At 37.8% G+C, this 16,779-nt stretch overlaps 1 long non-coding RNA gene across 1 annotated transcript; it reads left to right on the plus strand.

The window, feature by feature from the left end:
• Positions 1-9,357: 9,357 nt before the first annotated feature.
• Positions 9,358-12,813, plus strand: LOC131251986 (uncharacterized). The gene is made up of 5 exons (XR_009174087.1): positions 9,358-9,543; positions 9,681-10,910; positions 11,037-11,168; positions 11,434-11,512; positions 12,725-12,813. It is a non-coding gene; the product is annotated as an uncharacterized LOC131251986 (long non-coding RNA).
• The last annotated feature ends 3,966 nt before the right edge of the window (positions 12,814-16,779 follow it).

The raw sequence follows: 16,779 nt of genomic DNA on the forward strand, positions 1-16,779 counted from the left end.
TACTTATAACCTAAAACTATTCTCAAATCCCAAAACCTATAACCTAAACCTAACCTTTCCCTAAACCTATAACCTAAACTCAATTCCCTAAACCTAAACCTAGACCTAAACCTAAACCTATAGCCTAAACTCAAATCCCTAAGCCTTAACCTATAACCTAACCTAAACCTATACTTATAACCTAAAACTATTCCCAAATCCCAAAACCTATAACCTAAACCTAAGCTTTCCCTAAACCTATACGCTAAACTCAATTCCCTAAAGCTAAACCTACACCTAATCCTAATCTCAACTCCTTAACCTAAACCTAAATATAAACTTGAAAACTCAAACCTAAACCCAATCCCGAACCTGAACCTGATTTCCTAAACCCAAACCATAACCTATTCTCAATTCCCTAAACCTAAACCTAAACCTAAACCTTAACCTATAACCTAACCTAAACCTATACTTATAACCTAAACCTATTCTAAAATCCCAAAACCTATAACTATAACCTAAACCTTAACCAAAAACCTATAACCTAACCAAAACCTAAACATATAACCTTAACCTAAACCTAAACCTATAACCTTAACCTTAACATATAACTTTAACCAAAACCTATAACCTAAACTTATTCTCAAATCCCGAACCCGATGTCCTAAACCTAAACCTTAACCTATTCTCAATTCGCTAAACCTATAGCTTATAACCAAAATCAAAACCTAAACCTATACCTTAACCTAAACCTATAGCCTATAACCTAAACATAAACCTAAAACCTAAATGTATTCTCAAATCCCTAAACCTAAACCTACACCTAATCCTAATCTCAACTCCCTAACCTAAACCTAAACCTAAACTTGAAAACCCAAACCTAAACCTGATCCTGAACCCGAACCCAAATTCCTAAACCTAAACCTCAACCTATTCTCAATTCCCTAAACCTTAACCTATAACCTAACCTAAACCTAAATCTATAACCTAAACCTAAACCTATAACCTAAGTGTATTCTCAAATCCTTAAACCTAAACCTACACCTAATCCTAATCTCAACTCCTTAACTTAAACCTAAACCCGATCCTGAACCCGATCCCGATTTCCAAAACCTAAACATTAACCTATTCTCAATTCCCTAAACCTATATCTTATAACCAAAACCTAAACCTAAACCTAAACCTATAACCTTAACCTAAACCTAAACTTAAACCTGTAACCTATAACCTAAACCTAAACCTAAAACCTAAATGTATTCTTAAATCCCTAAACCTAAACCTACACCTAATCCTAATCTCAACTCCCTAACCTAAACCTAAACCTAAACTTGAAAACCCAAACCTAAACCCGATCCCGAACCCGAACCCGATTTCCTAAACCTAAACCTTAACCTATTCACAATTCCCTAAACCTATAGCTTATAACCAAAACCAAAACCTAAACCTATACCTAAACCTAAACCTAAACCTATAACCTATAACCTAAACATAAACCTAAAACCTAAATGTATTCTCAAATCCCTAAACCTAAACCTACACCTAATCCTAATCTCAACTCCCTAACCTAAACCTAAACCTAAACTTGATAATCCAAACTTAAACCCGATCCTGAACCCAAATCCGATTTCCTAAACCTAAACCTTAACCTATTATTAATTCCCTAAACCTTAACCTATAACCTAACCTAAACCTAAATCTATAACCTAAACTTAAACCTAAAACCTAAGTGTATTCTCAAATCCTTAAACCTAAACCTACACCTAATCCTAATCTCAACTCTTTAACCTAAACTTAAACCTAAATTTGAAAACCCAAACCTAAACCCGATCCCGAACCCGAACCCGATTTCCTAAACCTAAACATTAACCTATTTTCAATTCCCTAAACCTATATCTTATAACCTAAACCTAAACCTAAACCTAAACCATCACCTAAACCTAAACCTATAACCTATAACCTTGACCTAAACCTAAACCTAAACCTGTAACCTATAACCTAAACCTAAACCTAAAACCTAAATGTATTCTCAAATCCCTAAACCTAAACTTACACCTAATCCTAATCTCAACTCCCTAACCTAAACCTAAACCTAAACTTGAAAACCAAAACCTAAACCCGATCCCGACCCGATTTCCTAAACCAAAACCATAACCTATTCTCAATTTCCTGAACCTATATCTTATAACCTAAACCTAAACCTAAACCTAAACCTAAACCTAAACCTATAACCTATAACCTAAGCATAAACCTAAAACCTAAATGTATTCTCAAATCCCTAAACCTAAACCTACACCTAATCCTAATCTCAACTCCCTAACCTAAACCTAAACCTAAACTTGATAACCCAAACCTAAACCAGATTCTGAACCCGAACCCAATTTCCTAAACCTAAACCTTAACCTATTCTCAATTCCCTAAACCTTAACCTATAACCTAACCTAACCCTAAATCTATAACCTAAACCTAAACCTAAAACCTAAGTGTATTCTCAAATCCTTAAACCTAAACCTACACCTAATCCTAATCTCAACTCCCTAACCTAAACCTAAACCTAAACTTGATAACCCAAACCTAAACCAGATTCTGAACCCGAACCCGATTTCCTAAACCTAAACCTTAACCTATTCTCAATTCCCTAAACCTTAACCTATAACCTAACCTAACCCTAAATCTATAACCTAAACCTAAACCTAAAACCTAAGTGTATTCTCAAATCCTTAAACCTAAACCTACACCTAATCCTAATCTCAATTCCTTAACCTAAACTTAAACCTAAATTTGAAAACCCAAACCTAAACCCGATCCCGAACCCGAACCCGATTTCCTAAACCTAAACATTAACCTATTCTCAATTTCCTAAACCTATATCTTATAACCTATACCTAAACCTAAACCATCACCTAAACCTTAACCTAAACCTATAACCTATAACCTTGACCTAAACCTAAACCTAAACCTGTAACCTATAACCTAAACCTAAACCTAAAACCTAAATGTATTCTCAAATCCTTAAACCTAAACCTACACCTAATCCTAATCTCAACTCCCTAACCTAAACCTAAACCTAAACTTGAAAACCAAAACCTAAACCCGATCCCGAACCCGAACCCGAACCCGATTTCCTAAACCTAAACATTAACCTATTCTCAATTTCCTAAACCTATATCTTATAACCTAAACCTACACCTAAACCATCACCTAAACCTAAACTTATAACCTATAACCTTGACCTAAACCTAAACCTAAACCTGTAACCTATAACCTAAACCTAAACCTAAAACCTAAATGTATTCTCAAATCCCTAAACCTAAACCTATACCTAATCCTAATCTCAACTCCCTAACCTAAACCTAAACCTAAACTTGAAAACCAAAACCTAAACCCGATCCCAAATCCTAACCCGATATCCTAAACCTAAACCTTAACCTATTCTCAATTCCCTAAACCTATAGCTTATAACCTAAACCGAAACCTAAACCTATACCTAAACCTAAACATAAACCTATAACCTATGACCTAAACATAAACCTAAAACCTAAATGTATTCTCAAATCCCTAATCCTAAACCTACACCTAATCCTAATCTTAACTCCTTAACCTAAACCTAAACTTAAACTTGATAACCCAAACCTAAACCCGATCCCAAACCCGAACCCGATTTCCTAAATCTAAACCTTAACCTATTCTCAATTCCCTAAACCTTAACCTATAACCTAACCTATACCTAAATCTATAACCTAAACCTAAACCTAAACCTAAAACCTAAGTGTATTCTCAAATCCTTAAACCTAAACCTACACCTAATCCTAATCTCAACTTCCTAACCTAAACCTAAACCTAAACTTGAAAACCCAAACTTAAACCCGATCCCGAACCCGAACCTGATTTTCTTAACCTAAACATTAACCTATTCTCAATTCTCTAAACCTATATCTTATAACCTAAACCTAGACCTAAACCTAAACCTTAACCTAAGCCTAAACCTAAACCTAAACCTATAACCTATAACTTTAACCTAAACTTAAACCTAAACCTGTAACCTATAACCTAAACCTAAACCTAAAACCTAAATGTATTCTTAAATCTTTAAACCTAAACCTACACCTAATCTTAATCTCAACTCCCTAACCTAAACTTAAACTTAAACTTGAAAACCCAAACCTAAACCCGATCCCGAACTCGAACCCGAATTCCTAAACTTAAACCTTAACCTTTTCTCAATTCCCTAACCTATATCTTATAACCTAAACCTAAGCCTAAACCTAAACCTTAACCTAAACCTAAACCTAAACTTAAACCTGTAACCTATAACCTAAACCTAAACCTAAAACCTAAATGTATTCTAAAATCCGTAAACCTAAACCTACACCTAATCTTAATCTGAACTCCCTAACCTAAACCTAAACCTAAACTTGAAAACCAAAACCTAAACCCGATCCCGAACCCCTACCCGATTTCCTAAACCTAAACCTTAACCTATTCTCAATTCCCTAAACCTATAGCTTATAACCAAAACCTAAACCTTAACCTAAACCTAAACCTGTAACCTAAACCTAAAACCTAAATGTATTCTCAAATCCCTAAACCTATACCTACACCTAATCCTAATCTCAACTCCCTAACCTAAACCTAAACCTAATCCGGAACCCGAACCCGATTTTCTAAACCTAAACCTTAACCTATTCTCAATTCCCTAAACCTATTGCTTATAACCTAAACCAAAACCTAAACCTATACCTTAACCTTAACCTAAACCTAAACCTATAACATATAACTTAAATATAAACCTAAAACTTAAATGTATTCTCAAATCCCTAAACCTAAACCTACACATAATCCTAATCTCAACTCCTTAACCTAAACCTAAACCTAAACTTGAAAACCCAAACCTAAACCCGATCATGAACCCGAACCCAATTTCTTAAACCTAAACCTAAATGTATTCTCAAATCCCTAAACCTAAACCAACACCTAATCCTAATCTCAACTCCCTAACCTAAACCTAAACTTAAACTTGAAAACCCAAACTAAAACTCGACTCGAACCCGAACCCGATTTCCTCCTAAACCTTAACCTATTCTCAATTCCCTAAACCTATAGCTTATAACCTAAACCTAAACCTAAACCTATAACCTATAACCTTAACCTAAACCTAAACCTAAACCTGTAACCTATAACCTAAACCTAAACCTAAAACCTAAATGTATTCTCAAATCCCTAAACCTAAACCTACATCTAATCCTAATCTCAACTCCCTAACCTAAACCTAAACTTGAAAACCCAAACCTAAACCCGATCTCGAACCCGAACCCAATTTCCTAAACCTAAACCTTAACCTATTCTCAATTCCCTAAACCTATAGCTTATAACCTATACCTAAACCTAAACCTAAACCTATAACATATAACCTAAACCTAAACCTAAAACCTAATATATTCTCAAATCCCTAAACCTAAACCTACACCTAATCCTAATCTCAACTCCCTAACCTAAACCTAAACCTAAACTTGAAAATCCAAACCTAAACCCGATCCCGAACCCGAACCCGATTTCCTAAACCTAAACCTTAACCTATTCTCAATTCCCTAAACCTATAGCTTATAACTTAAACCTAAAACTAAACCTAAACTTAAACTTTAACCTAAACCAATAACCTATAACCTAAACCTAAACCTAAACCTAAAACCTAAATGTATTCTCAAATCCCTAAACCTAAACCTACACCTAATCCTAATCTCAACTCCTTAACCTAAACCTAAACCTAAACTTGAAAACCCAAACCTAAACCCGATCCCGAACCCGTACCCAATTTCCTAAACCTAAACATTAACATATTCTCAATTCCCTAAACCTATAGCTTATGACCTAAACCTAAACCTAAACCTAAAGCTCAACCTAAACCTAAACCTAAACCTATAACCTAAACCTAAACCTAAAACCTAAATGTATTCTCAAATTCCTAAACCTAAACCTACACCTAATCCTAATCTCAACTCCCTAACCTAAACCTAAACCTAAACTTGAAAATCCAAACGTAAACCCGATCCCGAACTCGAACCGATTTCCTAAACCTAAACGTTAACCTATAACCTAACCTAAACCTAAACCTATAACCTAAACCTATAACCTAAACATAAGCCTAAAACCTAAACCTAAACCTAAAATCGAAATGTATTCTCAAATCCCTAAACCTAAACCTACACCTAATCCTAATCTCAACTCCCTAACCTAAACCTAAACCTAAACTTGAAAACCCAAACCTAAACCCGATCCCGAACCCGAACCCAATTTCCTAAACCTAAACCTTAACCTATAACCTAACATAAACCTAAACCTATTACCTGCACTTATAACCTAAACCTATAACCTAAACATAAGCCTAAAACCTAAACCTAAACCTAAAATCGAAATGTATTCTCAAATCCTTGAACCTAAACCTACACCTAATCCTAATCTCAACTCCCTAACCTAAACTTAAACCTAAACTTGATAACCCAAACCTAAACCTGATCCCGAACTCGGACCCGATTTCCTAAACCTAAACCTTAACCTTAACCTATTCTTAATTCCCTAAAGCTATAACCTATATACTATAACCTTTAACTAAAACCTAAACCTTAACTTAAACCTATAACCTAAGCCTAAACCTTAACCTAAACCTAAACCAAAACCTATAACCTAAACCTTAACTTATAACCTATAACCTATAACCTAAACTTATAACCTAAAACCTAATCCTAAACCTAAACCTAAACCTAAAACCTAAAACCTAAACCTAAACCTATTTTAATGATCAGTTTTATTTTTAAAAAGTGCCCACTTTTTTGGAAGAAGTTTATACAATTCTTCATGATTCTGGATTATAATGTTTTGTTGGGTTAATATTTTTTTTTCAGGTGAAAGACGCAAAAAGAAAATTGTAGCTGATTTTTTTCTTTTCTTATTTATGATGTTAAACTTATATGTATTTATGTGTGGATGAATGTAATGTGGATAAGATTGCTTATGTTTGGATGAATGTAGTTTATGTTGGATTTACGTAGTTTGCGTTGTTTAGATGGATGTGAATGTGAATATGATGAAATATATTATAACAGGTGTATATCAGGAATAATACGATGAAATATATTGTAACATGTATATATTGACCCTCTTATAAAGGACAGTCCATGACAGTCCTTTTTAAGGACGGTCTATGGCCGTCCTTTGAAGGCCCATAAGAGACGGTCCATGATAGTCCGTTTTAAGGACGGTTTATGGCCGTCCTTTGAAGGCTTATCAGAGACGGTCTATGACAGTCTTTTTTAAGGATGGTCCATGACCATCTTTTTAAAGGACGGTCGATGGCCGTCCTTTAAAGGCTTATAAGAGACGGTCCGAGATCGTCATTTTTAAGGACGGTTCATGACTGTCCTTTTTTAAGACGGTCCATGACCGTCTTTTTTTGTCAATAAAAATAACGGTTTTCGACCGTCCTTTAAGTAATACGACACGTCAAAATTTGATGGCCCTTGCGACGGTCCATGACCGTCCTTTTTGGTCATTTGAGACGGTTTTGGACCGTCTTTTTTTCATAGTTTTGGTGTAGTGCACCTAACCCAAGTTTATAAAAGCATCATAGAATGAAGAGATTTAGGCCTTTATCAATCCAATAAAAAAAATCTCTTATTTAGCTCAATATTGTTTATGAAATCTTACATCTAACATGGACATCTATCTTAGCTTAGCCTAGTTTAGACACTCTTGTTTTGGCCAGTACCATGCTGCAGCAAGTTCGAATTGATTAGCATAGCTTTACTTAGTCTCTCAAATTTTATCCAGTGCATCGTTGCAGCAAGTGAGATTTAGTTTAGTTCATCCACGACTTTGTCGTTAGAACCTATATACCAAAGTCCTTAGTAATTCTTTTGGCCACAATTTTCTATTTAAACCATGATCATATAGGTTTAGATAACTATCTCATGACTATCTAGATCCATAAGACTGTTAACCATCTCGACTACTCCGCTCGCTTAAACTATCATCGGTAATTTCATCTGCTTTATTTATTTATTACCGATTATACTAGGTTCCCATTTAATTTAATCAAATTTGCATTTAACCTTATATTTCTTGTTTTCTCTTTAAATATTTATTTTATGATAAACATAATAAAATTATCATTATTGTGACAAAAGTCTTTGACAAAAAGGACTTATCCAAAGAACTAACCTTCCCCTTCACAAATCGTCAAATTCCTTGTCAATTCGTGGATGAGTAGTCAAGCCAATCTTCGTAGAGCTTGTCCAAATCCAACTATTTCGGCACCTAAAGTCACAAGGTGTTTGGTTTGATTTGAGTTAAATACGACTCTAGCATGCACAACACATACACACTCACACACCCACAATCAATAATCGGTCACTCATTGTATGCGTAGCCGTGTATCCAGAGATGAAGTCCAACACTAGTAGAGGAAATTCCAGTTCATATTCCATGAATATTTTTTTTCACAAACCTACCCACCCACCCACCCACATACATACATGCGCACTCATCTCATGTAGTGTCCCGATTTCCATATATCCAATTATATGCACACCTAGACATATATATCTATCTCATGAGGAGTATAGTGAAATATTAAACATAACGAATCAGTATAAATGGACACTACTAAAAAAACAGGCAAAGGATACAGACCTCGTTAGTTTTTTGCTACGGACTTAAACCGTAGCTACATTTACTACGGATTTAATCCATAGCTAAAACTGTACCACACCATTAATACTTAACGGTGGTGTAAGGGGATCTATAGGGCCTAAAAATATATATTTGTTCTATCTAAGCCATCCATCTATTTTGAAATATTATTATAAGACATGAAATAAAAAATTAGCTAGATCGAAGGCTAAAGTGGACCACATGGTAGGAAACATGGATATTAAATCACATGTGCTTCCTATGGTGTGGTCCATTTGGACCTTCAATATACTTTATTTTTTGGATTATGAACTAAAGTATTTTATTAAAATTAATGGACGGAATGGATTAAGCAAATACATTATGATGGGCCCCACAGAGCCCTTGAGAGGACCGTGCATGTCCTACGCCCAAAATTGGGCACGCGCTCAAAACAGAGCCGCACCCTCATCTCCCCTCCATTCCTTATTTCATTCTCTCATCTTCCTCCCTCTCTCTCTCTCTGTTTCCCAATCCCCCCCCCCCCCCCCCCTCTCTCTCTCTCTCTCTCTCTCCATTCCCACCGTCAGCGCCCTCACCGTCTCCCTCTCCCTCTCTTGAGGTCCCTCACCCTCGCCGTCTCCCTCTCCCTCTCTCAAGCTCTCGCGAATGTTAGATGGCCTAAAAATTCTGACAGCTTCTTAGTGCACTCTCTCAAATCAGCTATTCTTTCTTCTTCATCTTTTGCCCATAACAGATGCGAGAGTCTCACTCACTCCATAGAAACGCTTCAGTCTCCTTCCTTTCCATCTATGTTGTTCAAAATCCAAATGGGTTTTCAGGAAATGAAGTTCTGGCAATGATTTCCTAGCTTTCCTGACATTCAAAAATGCTTTCTTTAAGGTCAGTTTGGTATTTTTCCTTTTTTTTTTGTTACCTATTAATTTCTTTTTGGAGTAATCACAATCGTCATGTTCATTATCATCATCTAAGCTTTAACCCTTAAAAAAATTGTATATTTGATTTTTTTTTTTTAGTAGGGATTTTTGGAGAAGGCATAGAAGGAAGGCTTTTGTTGTTGCTGGAGCTTTGGGAAGTGGGTATTTTTTGTATAGGATTTATGCTTCTCATACGCAGAGAATTTCTGATTTGGAGACTCAAATCGACAGCTAGCATGAAATCGATGAGCTCATTAAGGCCCAATTAAGATCAAAATATTATATATCCTGTTGAAATTCCATTTTTCATTCATTTTTCAGCAATGCTACTATGATGCATTCAGTTCATTTAGTTTTGTGAAGTGTGCCACCTGACATCACTGTACACGTGGCACTTGGGATGGTGATTTACATTGTTGGTTTGGTGCATCATCATACGGATGCACCATAACCAGAAAATCAAGATGGGCCTAATTTGTAGAATCCCCCATCAGGAGTAGGGAACATAAGATCAACGGTCTAGATCACCATACCAGGGGCCTAATTTGTAGAAATGGTTTGATTGAAGCATAGGCATAGAAATCAGGCCCAAGCCTTTCCAATATTGGGCCATGCCAAAATCCTGATGGGTCAACTGTCCCTACCCGTTTTACCGGTCAGACCGTAACTCGTGTCCATGCCCATCAAAGTTTTAAGACTAGGTTGAGTGTCTTTGTGTGCATTCTTTTATTTGGGGCTGACCTTAACTCATGCTCCTAACCAGCATTGCTCAGTCAGTGAATGTGGATGGTCCATCTGGTGGGCCACGCTGTTGATGAGCTGTGGCAGAAAAAAAAAAAAAAAAGAAAAAAAAAACATGCCTAGCCATCAAGCACACGAACACTGAAAATAGAAAATGTAGGATTCATCATTTTCATATTTCCTTTGTTTCGTGGGCCACTCTTGATAGGCCCAGTAAATGAACCATCTAGATTCAAGGACCCTACTCCAATGTAGAATTTGAAATGGTGACTAAATGGGAAGATCTTATTGTTGTTTCATTTAGAGCCATGCTAATCAACCATACACGTGGAAAAAGTGGGCCATGTACACACTGATTGGGCCACCCAACAAAAGCAACGGCTGCTAATGATATTTTGGGCAATAAGGAATCCACCATTGATCCGTTGGCATATGAATTAGATATCATGTCATGAAGTGGGCCCATTTCACGTTTGTTGGCTGTTGCTGAATAGGGGGAACATTTGGATGCTAGCACGAAATTGCTGAGGCTATTGTGGCACGAAAGGGCCCTCCTATCAATGGTCAGTCTACTGTTCAGCTCCAAACAAGGTATGGCTATGTGGCATCATTTGTTTTATTAATATGTTCTCTCCCAAAGTAGATGAAATTGCTTTCATTTTTTAGACCTTCAGTCATTTTTTTAATGAAGTATTTTCACCTTACCTTGTGTGGCAGCTATTGATTGTTGTGCATCCAATGAATGCTTTCTTTCTGGACAGTATTTTCAATTGGATCACCCTATAATACCATTAATTGGATCAAGTGAGTTTCTTTTGAGTGTCAAGGAGAACATGAAGAGGCCCAAAGGTAGTTAATTAGATTGGACGTCATTCACAAATCAAAATGGGCGCACATGTAGAATTGTAGGTCAAACTCAGCTAAAAAGCTTTATAGTGGATTAACCTACTTGCCTACTTTTAATGAATGGTGCAAAACACACATGCTAGATTAGCACCTTTGTTTATTGCTTTTTCTATCTGTCCTCAATGTTCTTTTTATTATTTTTTCTCTCACTTTCTAGCATGTTTCCAATGATGTGTATGATTTTTAATGTTTTTATTTTTAATTGAAGGTCATTAATGAAGCTCTCATATGTGGGAACATAGTCAAGTTTGTGCACCGAAAGGCCCTCAAGGATTTTAGATTTAAAGGTACACCATCCACCTATGGTAGACCTTTTTTTTTTGTATATATGTTTATAGAATCATGCATGGAAGAACACATTTATTATAATGTTCCCACAATCTGTATTAAGAAACTCAATTTCTGTGGTCCAGATTATTCAATTCCATTTGGATGGAAGGTCCTCCTAGTTTCCAGTGCTGTACATCTAGACATATCTTTTCATGGAAATGTCCTTGAGTTCCACCCTTGGAGATGGGAGGTAATTACTATTACTTTAATGATGATGATGGTTATTTTAGTTTGTGGGGTCCACTATTTCACTCTCTTGATTGATGATGGTTATCTTGGTTTGTGAGTCCCACAAGCATCTAGTATTGTATACACAAATGTATGGGTCTATAACTAAAAATTAGAAAGGATGGGTATATTTACTCCAAGGAACTTTGGTTGATTTATTTAATGAGAGATGCTCACATCTCGCTCGTTGGACCAAAAGTTACCATTCACATCCAGCTCGTTGATCCTGCTCTATTTGGCCCATCAAAATCTGATGAATTCACTGGGGCCTTAGCCAAGTTTTGAGCCGTTCTGCTTGCATATCTCCATTTTATTCTATTTTTTTAGCATCTGATGAACTTTGGCATATCTGATGTTGGAGACATACCAAATGCAAAAACATTAGACTCTTTATTTCATTCCGGTTACATTCAGTTGATTAAAAAAAAGTTTGTTACTGTTTCTAAGACGATTCAAAATCTAAGAAGTGAAGCCATAAAGTCAGATGATATATTTTTGCATGTCCAAGAATTTCAAGAATCTGTCAGAATTGCATTTTTAAATTATTGCCTGGATTTTGAGAAAGTTCTGCACTTTTAGAGTTTCAGGAAGTATTTATATGATTTTGCCAACTCTTGTTCTTTACAGTATCTTTTCTAAGTAGTCTATGCTATCAGCAAGGATTTCTTCGGTATTTACTTTAAGATGATGGTCTGTTAGGTGTTCAGATGCATGATACCCCTATGTCTAGTAAGGATTCTATGTTGCCATTCCTTTTTGTAGAAAAAAGTCTATAATTATAGGATTATGTTTTATGTTATGAGTACATGTGTCCTTTTTTTTTGTCCTTTAAATTATAGAGCACCTTCTTTCTCTGTTGTCTTTGTTCATTTGTTTAGTTAGTTTTCCTTGTGGAATCACAACTTTCTTTTTCTTTTTATTTTTTCTCTAGGAAACCATAGCTTTCTTCGGCCATTGAAGAAAGAGAGAGACTAAGAAAGGATGTTATTGCATGGAAGAAGTAGAAGAGTGGGGAAGCAGAGGGTGGAAATGATGAGGACATCGTGCACACGCATGCCCGCACACCACCACTCCTACGCACGTACGTACGCAGAAGGAAGACCCCACCATCGATCTGGCTCGATAACGACGTCCAAGGAGGGCCTCCTAGTTAGAAGACAAGTTTTGGTTCAAAAAAGTGAGCCCGATAGTCAAGAAAAGTCCATCATGGGATCTCACGATCGTGGCTCACTCGTCGGATTGATTTCATATTTTAGGTTTTGCTTATTGTTATTATTTAGAATATTGTGAACGCTTTAGATTTATCTGTTTGGCTTTTATTTTAATTTACTTCATTGTCAAGTAATAAGTTACGCACATGATGCGAGTTTTGGGGTATAGGATTTTTCCTATAAATAGGCACCCCTTGTAGTTCTTTTGATTCATTGAAGTTAATAAAAAAAAATTCCTATTTTATTTTTCTGCTCTCTTCGTGAGTTGTGGAAGAATTCAAAAGTGGGTGTGAAACCCTCCCTTTTCGAAGGGCTAACTACCATGGTGCGAAGCCACATCGATCCCGATTCACCCCCATCCTCCATCATCTTTTTTCATCTTCCCCCACCATCCGTACTTCAAATTAGTCTTTTTGTTGCAGCAGATTTCTTCATTACAGCAGGTTTCCAGATTTCGGCTCGCAGGCGAGGTAAAACTTCGGCGAAGCACCACGCACAAACCATACATCAGATCGAGCTGAGATTTGGGTGTGTTGGAGACCATCCCTGGCCGACCAGGGCTAAGGTGGCCTTTTTCTGAATAGTGGGCCCCACACACGTGCGGCCGGGATCACACGCACGTCCGTCTGAGCCATTGTTGCTGTCCACACGCAGGATCGTCTTTTGACTCAGGTTTTTATCCTCTTTTATCCTCTCATAGCCGTTTTTCATGAATCCTAACCCTAGATTATGTTTTTCCTAAGTTATTTGCCAATTTTCTTACCCTAGGGTTCCCCGAATTAGAATTTCTGAATCCCTTGGATTAGGGACTGATTACTATGCATGCGTGGATAATTATTTCTTATCTTAGAGTATCATTTAGTTCATAATTTTTATTGATCCAGCCCTATCATGTGTAGGCCTGGACCCGCATAGATTCTCCTTAATTGAATGTTTGGACTTTCATGTGGGATATGGAATTTGTGTAATTGTTTCTGAACTAACGTGATCTTAAGCCTGAAATCTCACATATCATATTTAATTTTCATGTCCTGCATCAAATTTGGTATTAGAGCTTAGGGTTCTTATAGGGGAATTCACCACATATTTAGGGTTTCGTTTGTTTGAGTCCTTCATGCATTCAGTCCATCATATATAGTTGAATTTTTGTAACGGTGTGTAGTCTCCTTCATATAGAGTCTCGTAGGGTCATTTAGTTTTTTAGACACATATAGTTGCCATAGTAGGTCCTTAGGATTGAGTTAGCCTGTGTATGCCCACACGTACGGGTCGCGGTTTTGGTTTGCACCCTACTCTAAACATGGAGCAACTACAAGAATCAATGGCCTAATTAGCCCGGCAGGTTGAGTCTATGTCTAAGCGCTTGGAAAAATGCATAGATCAATGCCTTAACCAATTTGATGATCACGTTACTCAAATAGAGGCCTCCCTCAGGGCAAACCCCACCATTGGGGAAGATGCCCATTCTTAGGTAGGTGGTCAGGAGATTAGACTAAGGAATGGAGGCGGCCAAGGAGTTGGTCATGGGCGCGCACCTATGCACCCACCCCATGAGGGACATCATGACTAATATGACCTAGATGCGCAACTCCTCAAGAGAGTTAGAGTAGATGTGATGGCCACTTAGACCCTAAAGCTTTTTTAGATTGGTTGGTGGATATGGACCACTATTTTGAGTGGTATGACATGTTGGATGCTCGACGAGTCCGATTCGCCAAGATGAAGCTTGTTGGTCAAGTAAAGAGGTTTTGGGCGATGGTTGAGCGAAAAAAAGAAAGAGCGAGGGAACTCCTAATAATCCATTGGGGAGAAATGAAAGAAACACTGAAAGAGAAGTACCTCCCTTTCTCTTATCTCCTGCGGTTAATTGAGGAGTGGTGGTCTCTTCGGCAGGGTTCCATGAGTGTTGCTGACTATATTAAGAAATTTGACGAGTACTTGACCCGCTGTGAGGTTGATGAGGACCCCGTGCTCACCCTTGCTCGTTTTAAAATGGGCCTCTGTCTTGATATTAGGAGAGAGTTGCTCGCCAAAGACATAGACACTATCGAACAGTTATACCAAATAGTGTTAGATGTCGAGCAATACCTTAAAGCATTTGTAGGAAAGCGGTTTGACTTTCACGAATCCGGTGCTAAGGCCAACCCCTTTGGGGCTAGACCTAATACAGAATTCCAAAACAAACCTTCCCCTAATGTTTAGCCTAGACCTAAGGATGATAAGGGTAAAGAGATTGTCGGGTCTAGTTCACGTAGAAGTGGGGCCACTAGGTGTTTTAGGTGTCAGGGGTTTGGTTACTTTGCTCACCAGTGTGGCACGAGAGAGGGCACCAAAGTACTCCTTATTGATGGGCAAGTAGAAGTAGTGCCCCCAGAGAGTGATAGTGAGGAGGAGGAATATGAGCCAGTCGGAACCTCTAGTGATAAGAAAGAGAGAGCACAAGAGTCTGTGACCCTCACAATTGTGCGTTGCGCCCTGGCTCAAGCCAAGAACACTGATGACTGGCGCCGTAACACGATCTTCTATACTTATGCAAAATGTGCGGAAAAGAGCTGTAAGATGATCGTGGATAGTGGTAGTTGTGCCAATGTGGCATCGACTAGTATTGTGAGCCATTTGAGCTTGAAGCTAGAAGCCCATCCTCAGCCCTATAGAGTCTCCTAGGTTGATGAAACATCCATTCCAGTCTCGCACCACTGTCTTGTCCCTATTCAGTTCAGATCTTATAAAGACATAATTTGGTGTGATGTTGTTCCTATGGATGTGGGCCATGTCATTCTAGGTAGGCCGTGGCTCTATGACAGAGATATTACTATATTTTATCATTCAAATGTGTGTACATTCTAGTTTGAGGGCAAGAAGGTCAAGCTAAATCCTCTGCCACCCAAGAATATAACTGGAAAAGAGTTCATCACACAGAGTGGTGTGAGCGACCTAAAAGAAGTGTAGGAGTCGAAGTTCAAGTCCAAACCGCTTCATATTTTGAATGCCAAAGACTTTGAGCGAGAGACAGAGGTGGACTCGATAATATATGCCCTTCTGGCTAGGGAGAGTGTACCAGAGATTAGCGTAGAGTTACCCATTGAGGCCATTCAGGTAGTACATGAGTTTCATGATGTCTTTCCTGATGATTTACCGAATGAGCTTCCCCCTATGTGGGATATACAACATGTCATTGATTTAATCCCTGGGGCAACTCTACCAAACTTCCCGCATTACAGAATGAACCTGAATGAACACGCTGAGTTGAAGAGGCAGATTAATGAACTCTTAGAGAAGGATTTCATTCGAGAGAGCATGAGTCCATGTGCCGTGCCTGACCTTCTTACACCTAAGAAGGATGACACATGGAGGATGTGTGTTGATAGTAGGGTCATCAACAAAATCACAATCAAGTATCGGTTTTCCATACCGCGTCTTGATGACATGCTAGATATGATGGCATCTTCTCAAAAATCGACATCAAAAGTAGGTATCACCAAATTCGTATACGCCCTGGTGATGAGTGGAAGACGGCCTTCAAGACGAAGGATGAGCTATATGAGTGGCTAGTTATGCCTTTTGGGTTAACTAATGCCCCAAGCACTTTCATGTGTGTGATGACCCAAGTGTTGAGACCCTTCATGAGAAAGTTCCTGGTCGTATAGTTTGATGATATCTTGATTTATAGCATGACTAAGGAGTAACACCTCAACCATTTGAGGCAGGTTTGTGGAATCCTTAGGGCCGAGAAGTTGTATGCCAACCTAAAGAAGTGCGCATTCTTATCTAATAGTGTGATCTTC

Source organism: Magnolia sinica, chromosome 7, assembly GCF_029962835.1.
Source record: "Magnolia sinica isolate HGM2019 chromosome 7, MsV1, whole genome shotgun sequence".
Taxonomy (NCBI): domain Eukaryota; kingdom Viridiplantae; phylum Streptophyta; class Magnoliopsida; order Magnoliales; family Magnoliaceae; genus Magnolia; species Magnolia sinica.